General features: G+C 42.1%; 1 long non-coding RNA gene across 1 annotated transcript; it reads right to left on the bottom strand.

Moving 5' to 3' along the window:
• Positions 1–2,027: 2,027 nt before the first annotated feature.
• LOC145168461 (uncharacterized) lies at positions 2,028–2,743 on the bottom strand. Its single transcript, XR_013741887.1, has 2 exons — positions 2,321–2,743; positions 2,028–2,176 (listed from the first exon to the last, which is right to left on the bottom strand). It is a non-coding gene; the product is annotated as an uncharacterized LOC145168461 (long non-coding RNA).
• Between the last annotated feature and the right edge of the window lie 5,959 nt (positions 2,744–8,702).

Raw genomic sequence — 8,702 nt, 5'->3', positions numbered from 1 at the left:
CAACACTGCTTAGGGAATACCTCTGCAGTTTATGTCAAACAGGCACGAAGTCACATCGTCGCCAGGGTTTATACAACAGGTACTAAGTCCATAGCTGCCAGGGTTTATACAACATGTGCTAAATCCATAGCTCTCGTTTATTGACAGTATTATTTTCGAGAGTCCACTCGCAATACATATCAATGGGTTTTTAGAGTACATCTGATGAACATATTGTTCATACACCTACAGGTTGCGAGCCTGCTAGTGTTCCACAGACCGTCTAGAATAGTCCATGGTTGTCATCCATACTCTGCTAGATGACGGGGGCCAATGTTTGGGTAAGGGCTTTTCTCATATTTCATCTCTCACCCTCATCTTATGATCTATATCACCGATCATCTCATCTATCCAACTCATCTTTCATCACATACCAACTATTTCATCTACCCATGTTTTACCTAACATTTTCGTGCTTACCGTGTTATGTGATATGTGTTTCAGGTACTTTTCATGATATTGAGAAGGCGTCGGCTCGATTGTACACACAAGAGAAAGAGTTATGTTTGGAGGATCCTGGATTTTGATCAAACAATTATTGAGTTGTGTTTTGATAAATTGTTACTTGGGATTTTGTGAAAAGTGTTTATGAGAATTATGTGATTTTTAAAAACGAAAAATTTGTTTGAAAATTTACGATGTTACAGTTGGTATTTAGAATACCCTTCATGATCAAAACTGAAGATGGTTAAATGAGCCGTTTTTAAATTAATTAAAAAAATGTATATATAATATGAAACACAAATTGCACATAGTTCACTTGCAACCCAACTACGGATATATGCTACCAAAATCATTTGGTTCCAACTTCCAACATAATATACACAACTTCTAACATTAAATCAGCATGAGTAGGAATAATATATTTTGTATGTTTCTAGATTTTGCCATGATATTTTGTATAGTTTGACAATTTTAGTCCCTGATCTATTGTAATTAAAGATTGACCACATGTCTTTTAATATTTGCCACTTTAAGTTCCTTTGACAATTTTCACATTCCTTTTGTCCATTCTTTTCATCTGACTACTTATTTTTCATTACAGATTGGTCACATGTGTTTTAATATTTCTTACTTTCAGACCCTTTGACCATTTTGACATTCCTTTTGTCCCTTTTACGTCTACCGATTTGTGCTTCTATTTTGGGTTTTGTTTTGTCATTGTTTTCTCATTGTCATCCTTTGTGAATAAAATAAGACGCATTTCAATAATACCAGGTTCAATAAACATATAAAAACAGCCAGAAGGACGACCCGTGGTTCACCACAAACTCACTCACTAGTTACACACAAATTTATACACCTTCAAACCATGTAAAAACGTTAAGATCATAACTTCTACATTTCTTTAACCTCCAACATTCTAATATATCTTTTTTGTTGTATGATTCTTTAAAATAATGACGTCTTATGTCAAAATTTTAAGTTAGAAGTTAGTCAATAATATTTTTTATGGTTAAAATTATAACTTAGTTATTTTTAAAAAAATATATTTATAAATATTTAACTATTAGAGCACTCCATAATACAAACGTTCCCAAGATCACGGTATATAAAAGAACACAAAGCATTCATGCAAGGTTCTAAAAAAATCGTCATGGCTCCAAGGCTTGTACGTGCCTCCACGTTTTAACAAAATGTCGCATTAAGTTATATAAACATATAAAAATAAATTGTATTAGAATATATATATATATATATATATATATATATATATATACACACACACACACACACACACACACACACATAACCTTAAGTCACGTTTTACGAACGATATGACTCGTAAAAACTTAAGGCTTGACATTGCAGTCAAATCATACCTAACCTAACGTTATTTAGAACATTACGTTCATGTAACAAAGTTGGTTAAGTAATTATAACTTGCCTACTTTGACTACATAGAGAAAGTTGACTTTTTCCGATATAAATTTACCCATAGAAAAATCCATCAGGGTCAATTTTGGAGTAGTGAATATGACATACAGTTAACAAAATATGTGCCTAAGTATCCTTTGTTTTATTCCATGGTACCCAAACAAGTATTAAAATACAACGTTAATTTCATAAATACATTGGTGCACATTATGCCTATGATCCACGCTCTTATAACACCTCCATATGTACCAATTTCGTCCTGCAAAAATGTATACACACAAGCCAGATAATTAAAAATATTGTTAACGTCCTCTAATCATTTTATTCATTTATGCAGTTCAACAATATAGAATAGCATCCATCCATCATATGTCAAATAAAGTGTAATTGAGAGAAAACTAACTTTTCGCAGTCATAGTCCTTATCAACAGGAGGAAGTTGTATGTCATTAATATCACATTTCTCGGGCAGAAGAGGAATTCTTTTTGGATCAAATTTTATCACTGATATCGCTTGTTTCACACAGTTGCATATAACCACACGATCATCCTTTGTTTTCATCATGCCTTTTAGGTTCTTGACCGATGAGCAACAAAAGTTTGATGGCCTCGATGGCTGTTGACCGCTTATGTAACCGACGCATGGTGCCAACATGGTTGCTAGCCGTGCACACGATGATGGGTCCGCATGAGCAAACACCACACTACTCCTCCATGTCACCAATAGTAAACCAATCAAAATGCGAATCAGATCCATCAATTTGGTGGCAAAGTCGTTAAAACTTTGGTTTTTTTCACGTATGTTTTCTGAAGATGATTGTTATTATATATCTTTTATGGTAGATGTATTAACCTAATGTGTAAAGAAAACCTTAATTCATGCATTTGGTGTGTTGTCATATATTGTCACACTTTGATGCAAGTGTCGTGTAAAAAACTAAACTAAATCCGTTGGCAACCAATTAACTATCAAATTAGATTTATGTCGAAGAACAAAGCAAGTCCGCTATATATAAGTAGTAAGTTTTGTAGAAAATGTAAACAAGTTTGAATTTTATGATTGATTGTTTGAATTTTTTATTTTTATAGCCATGTGCAACATAACTTCTAAATCAAAATTAAGGACATATGCTGGAGTGAATTAAACGAATTGTCATAAGCACGTTCGGTCTCCATTTTTTTGAAAATTGATTTGGATCGTCTTACGTTTGTTTAAAACTTGCACGCTTCATCCCTCGGGACATAAAAAGACTATTTTACCTTTAATATATTTTTTTTTTGTTTTCTTTTATTTGTTATCATTTTTAGATTAAGAAAAATAAATATATATATATATATATATATATATTGTAACATCCCAAAAATCAAGACCAAAAATTTCATTTTTAAACTATTAATTAAACCATAATCATAAAATCATTAATCCAAAATCATAAGTCATTATCTTAAATCAGAGTATCATTTCAAAACACTAGTTCATTTTATCAGAGTAAACATCCCAGGCTAAACTTCTTGGTGTGTGCGATGCGATCATCCCGAGCTCTTCCCTCCGCTACCGGAAGTACCTGAAACCAAAACTGAAAACCGTAAGCACGAAGCTTATTGAGTTCCCCAACCTACCACATACCACATACATATCCACATACTGGCCCCTCGCCCGCTGCATCGGGACTTGCCCGGCATCGGGCCCCGCCCGACATCAGACCCCGCCTGGAATCGACCCCTGCTCGGTATACAGATCTGTTCTCTTAGGCCCCGCCTGTCTCTGGGCCTCGCCCGCTAAACACATACAAACATATAACATAACACATAACAAATAAACTGAACGTACTCTACTATACTCCTGATCTAAGGCCTTGCCTATCTTTGGGCCTCGCCCCTGTCTTGCTACTGATGACTCATGGAACCCCGTCCACGCTCCTGCTGGTAGTGAGATACGCCCCCCGCCCACACTCACCTCCCTCTTAACTCGGGTCTCGCCCCTGCTCTGCTACTAATGAGATATGAAACCCCGTCCATACTCGGCTAGTGATGAGATACGGGACCTCGCCCACACTCACCTCCCTACCAGGCACATACAAGTATCACGAAGACAACAAGTATAATCTAACATTCAACGCATAAACCTTCCTCGGGCTTGCCCCGGCATCGGACCTTGGTCCGGAACCTATAAACACTGTCATCTGTAAGAATCACAACTACTTCTAGCATACTAACATTCCTTGGGCCTCGCCCGCTGTATCTATCATAAAATGCCTAGTGCTAACCCCCCGGTCTTCCTACTATACGTAAATATAATGGGTCGGCATTGTGGCCGTAGACCCATGCACACAATGAGGAGACTCACTTCGCACTGCTGAACCTTGTTGGATACTCCTTTGGCTGCCGACTGGCAACTCCCGAACTGCTGACTCTTCGGCTTACCGAACTACCAATACCAAACATTACTTAGTCCCATTCGATAATCCTTCTTAGGGTAAAATGACCATTCTACCCCTAGTCCAACTTGGTCCATATCTAAGGCCCAAAACTAAGGACCAACACTAGGTAAGCTTCCCAAGCCCAGTAGTGGCCCCCTAATGGTCCAATTTGCTAAATTGGGCCCAATCCCTCTATTGGGCCTTACTCTAAGCCCAAACATTTCCTTGGCCCACACTATCTGACTTCTGTTGGCCCACTAAGGCCCAAAGACCCAAAGCAGGGCCCAAACCGAGGCCCAAAATGCAATACCCAAACTGACAGAGTACGTGGGGCGTACGCTTACGTACGATAAGCGTACTGGCTTGAAGGCGCGTACGCTGGGCGTACCTGCACGTACGCTCAGCGTAAGTCCCTTGTTAATTCCTTTTCCCATTAAGGGCTTAATACTCCACTTTAGAATCTATAATCACAGATCCTGGTCCTTTTCCATGTCTTAATCCATAAAGTCACTGACTTGGTGACTTAACTTAGCCCAAACAAGCCCAAACTTCCAAAATGATAATCTACTTCCATGAAAGTGGTCTTATCTCTTGCATGAGTCCATTAAGACCATAAAGGTGACAACTTTCTGCCTTAGGGACTCATATAAAACTGAGAAAGACAATTCTAAGTCTAACAAAACGAGTTGGGTCAAAAAGGTCCAATCTTGGGACCAAAAAGGTCCAAAAACTCCATCATAGAAGATCTAAGCATTTAAGATTCAAGACTTTATACCTCAATAAAGTCTGGAATGAAGCAATAAACCCAGATCTATATCTCCTCCTTCAGTCCACTACCTTCCTTGTCACTTCTTCTTTCCTCTTCCAAGCTTAAAACCACCAATATGAGCTTCCCAAGGTCAAGATCTCACAAGAATGAAGGGATGAGGCATTCTAGGGTTTTTCTGAGGTTGGGGGATGGATAAGGAGGCTAGGATTTGAGCCATTATGTTCTTTATATAGTGGCATGCCCTAAATTTAGGGTTTTTGGACTCTGGACGTACGCTGGGCGTACGCCTAAAGCACCCACGACCATTTTTCTTTGTACGCTGGGCGTAACTCAAACTTACGCTGGGCGTACCCAGCTAAACACACGCGTGCACTTCATGCATGCATGGGACTGTCTTGTCACAAAACCCCATTAGGGACTAAAATTGACAATAACTTCAAAGTGGTATAACTCCTTCATTCTAAGTCCGTTTCCGACGAACTTTATATCCACGAAAAGGTGGCGAGAAGCCCTATGCTTCCAGCGACACACCCCGGCCCAAAATCTCTCGAATAAAAACTCAAAACCCATAAAAGACCGGAACGCCCCTAGCCTTGGCCCCTGAAATCCATAAACGGATACTTTCAGAACAGGGAGTTACAACTCTCCCCCACTTAAATTAGACTCCGTCCTCGAAGTTCGCTACGACCAACTAACCTGCAATCTGCTCACAACATTCCTGCCCGATGCATACATCACCTGCTAGGTCCGATCCCCAAAGGACCACTTCTATAGACCTTCCGGCCGATCATTCAGCTAAACTAGTCTTTGAAGACAAGAATCTCGAGAGCACTCTACTCACCAATAATCCTGAGACTCGACTCTTTACCCACTGACAATCCTTTCGGTACTCCCCGAGTACTTATGCTGACATCTTAGGGGTTCACCCCTTTCTCCTGCGCGTTCACTGACTTTCCCAAGGCAACTTTCCAAAAACAACAACCTTTCCTTTCTCTGTGAAGGACATACCCTTCACTGTATCTACATCTCCAGCCACTCCCAGTGCTGGTCACTTCACGGATACCTACTGAATGCTTTCTCTTTCTATATCCTGATGTTGAAAACCCCTCCCAGCGGATGGATCAGATAATCCTTCGAGTAAAAGACTCATCCCTGCAACGGTTAGATTCATACGAGAGCTGCGCAACAGAGTCAAATCACTCACTCTGAGATTATTTAATCCTGCTGTTAGTGGCTTAGCGTCTCTCAGTCAACTAACTACTTCCACTCACAATCCTCTTATCGCCGTCCCTGTCCGAAGATTCTGCTGTCTCTTATCCTCTCTTCGGATGAATCGAGACCACCCTGGTCCCAACTAATCTGCCATCATCTTAACTACCGGACTCCTACCGGTTACTGAACTCAAACTTCATCTCCCAGTCGCTCCCAGCGACTTTCAAAGAAAACTTCGGCTATCTTAAACTGCTCTGTCTACCTTGCCACTCTGGCTCTCTAAACCTTGGGATCTCCGATCCCCTATCTTGACCCTAAAGGTCTCTTCTAGATCCCACCTGTGATTCTACTATCATACGGGCCTCGCCCACGGGTCTCACCCGACTATATCTTGGAGTGGCCTCTCCCTCAGGTCTCACCTATCTAGGGCTATGCAGGCCTGACTCCGCACTGAATCTCAACGAACTAACTCTACCTGATCCTGATCATACTAACTAGGAGATACGGGCCTCGCCCACACTCGAATAACTAGGAGATACGGGCCCTCGCCCACACTCCTCTAACTGGTTACTAACAAATGTTGCGGCTATCCTGCAGTCTTACTACACTCCCCATGCTGTCTCGACACTAACTACTAATCCGAAAGCATCCCATGCCGGACATTTACTCAATCTGCATCTTGACTCACTTGAGTCCTGTTGGCGATCTTCCAACCTGGTTTTCCAAACCAGCCATCAACTAACGTGAATACTACGGTCATCCCGTAGTCTCACTACACTTCCTGCACCGTCAACCTACTGGTGAATGCTACGGCTATCCTGTAGTCTTACATCCTGGCTAAAATCACGTCCTGCCGAGAAAATCTTCAACTTGGTTTCCCAAACCAATCATCTACTAATCGCAATTACACGAACTCAATAATGGGAAGTTTACCAAACTCCCAACTCACGCGTTCCTCAATCCGAACAACCACTCAGACTATTATCCTGCTCAACAAATCATCCCAATTTGCACTTACTCCTGCTCCTGATCTCTGAGATAGTTCTTTCCACTTTGATTCGACTAGATCCCTATAGCTCCCAGCTTGGGAAGGATTCCCAATCCTTCTCTCCATCTAAAGGGTCGATCTGCTGACATCCAACACTTACCACTGTTAATGCTCCAACCCACCAATATCAAATCTGAACCACTCTTAAAAACTAACAGAACACTTCCCGAACCCCACTCACATCTGCTACAGTGACTACATCCTGAGAACCAACTCAAAAGGGGAAAACATCTTCGACTACTACTCTAACATCCATGGTATGCAGATGGCATATGATCCGAACACGAACAAAAATAAAATTCTAACATACATTCACTAACATAGATACAGTACCATAACAATATGATCATGAATAAAAGTTGACAGGAAAGCATAAGATACATACCTGCAACGTCCGATGCTGCTTGCGTATCATCTGAAACCAACTGGTACGCCCTGCTCGGTGCTGTAGGTGCCTCCGCCCGGCCCTACCGACCGTCGGTGATCCTCAAAGTCGCAGGGGAAGGTGCTATCACCTGTCCTGCTGAAAGCAAACTCGGACACTGGGCCTTCTTGTGGCCCCTCTAACTGCAATGAAAGCATATCAGGTCTGATCCTTGAGTGGTGGTGGTTGTACAATCTCTGCTAAAATGACCAGTCCGACCGCACTTGAAGCAGCCAGAATCACGACCACTACCGCTCCTGCACGCACCCTCATGTGTCCTGCCACACTTCCCGCATCGGCTGCGGCCCTGATAATCCCTCGATCTCGAGTCTGACCTCTTGGGTCTCTTGCTTGAACCGGTGGCTACCTGAATCTCACCCGGTTTCCTCTTCCTCTCTAACTCCAAATCAATCTCTCTCTCCCTGGCACGAGCAATCATATCCTCCAGTGTCTTGCAGCTGGACTTGCTCACAAACTGCCTGATGTCACATCTCAGCATCTCGTGATATCGAGCCTTCTTCATCTCCTCGTCCGCCACATACTGCGGCACGAGAAGGGCTCTCTCTCTGAACTTGGCGGTGATCTCCGCCACAGTCTCAGTCGTCTGCTTCAAATCCTGAAACTCTCGTGCTAGCTGTTGCACCTCGATCACTGGTGCAAACTCGACCCTGAAACTGGTCGAGAAGTCAGTCCATGTCATCGCGTCCAACGCGACATCATCTCCAATGGAATGTCCAACCTCCTCCCCCCAATCCCGTGCTCTGTCCTTCAGAAGACAGGAGGCAAGTCGGACCTTGTCCCCCTCGGGACATCGGCTCGTACGAAAAGCGTTGGAAACATCGGCCAACCACCTGCTGCTAGCGATGGGGTCCCGAGCCCCATGGTAATCTGGTGCTCCACAAGCTCTGAACTC

The sequence above is a fragment of the Lactuca virosa genome, chromosome 4 (genome assembly GCF_052849685.1).
Source record: "Lactuca virosa cultivar CGN04683 chromosome 4, Lactuca_virosa_CGN04683_v6, whole genome shotgun sequence".
Classification (NCBI taxonomy): domain Eukaryota; kingdom Viridiplantae; phylum Streptophyta; class Magnoliopsida; order Asterales; family Asteraceae; genus Lactuca; species Lactuca virosa.
This window is presented reverse-complemented; position numbering and strand designations above follow the sequence as displayed.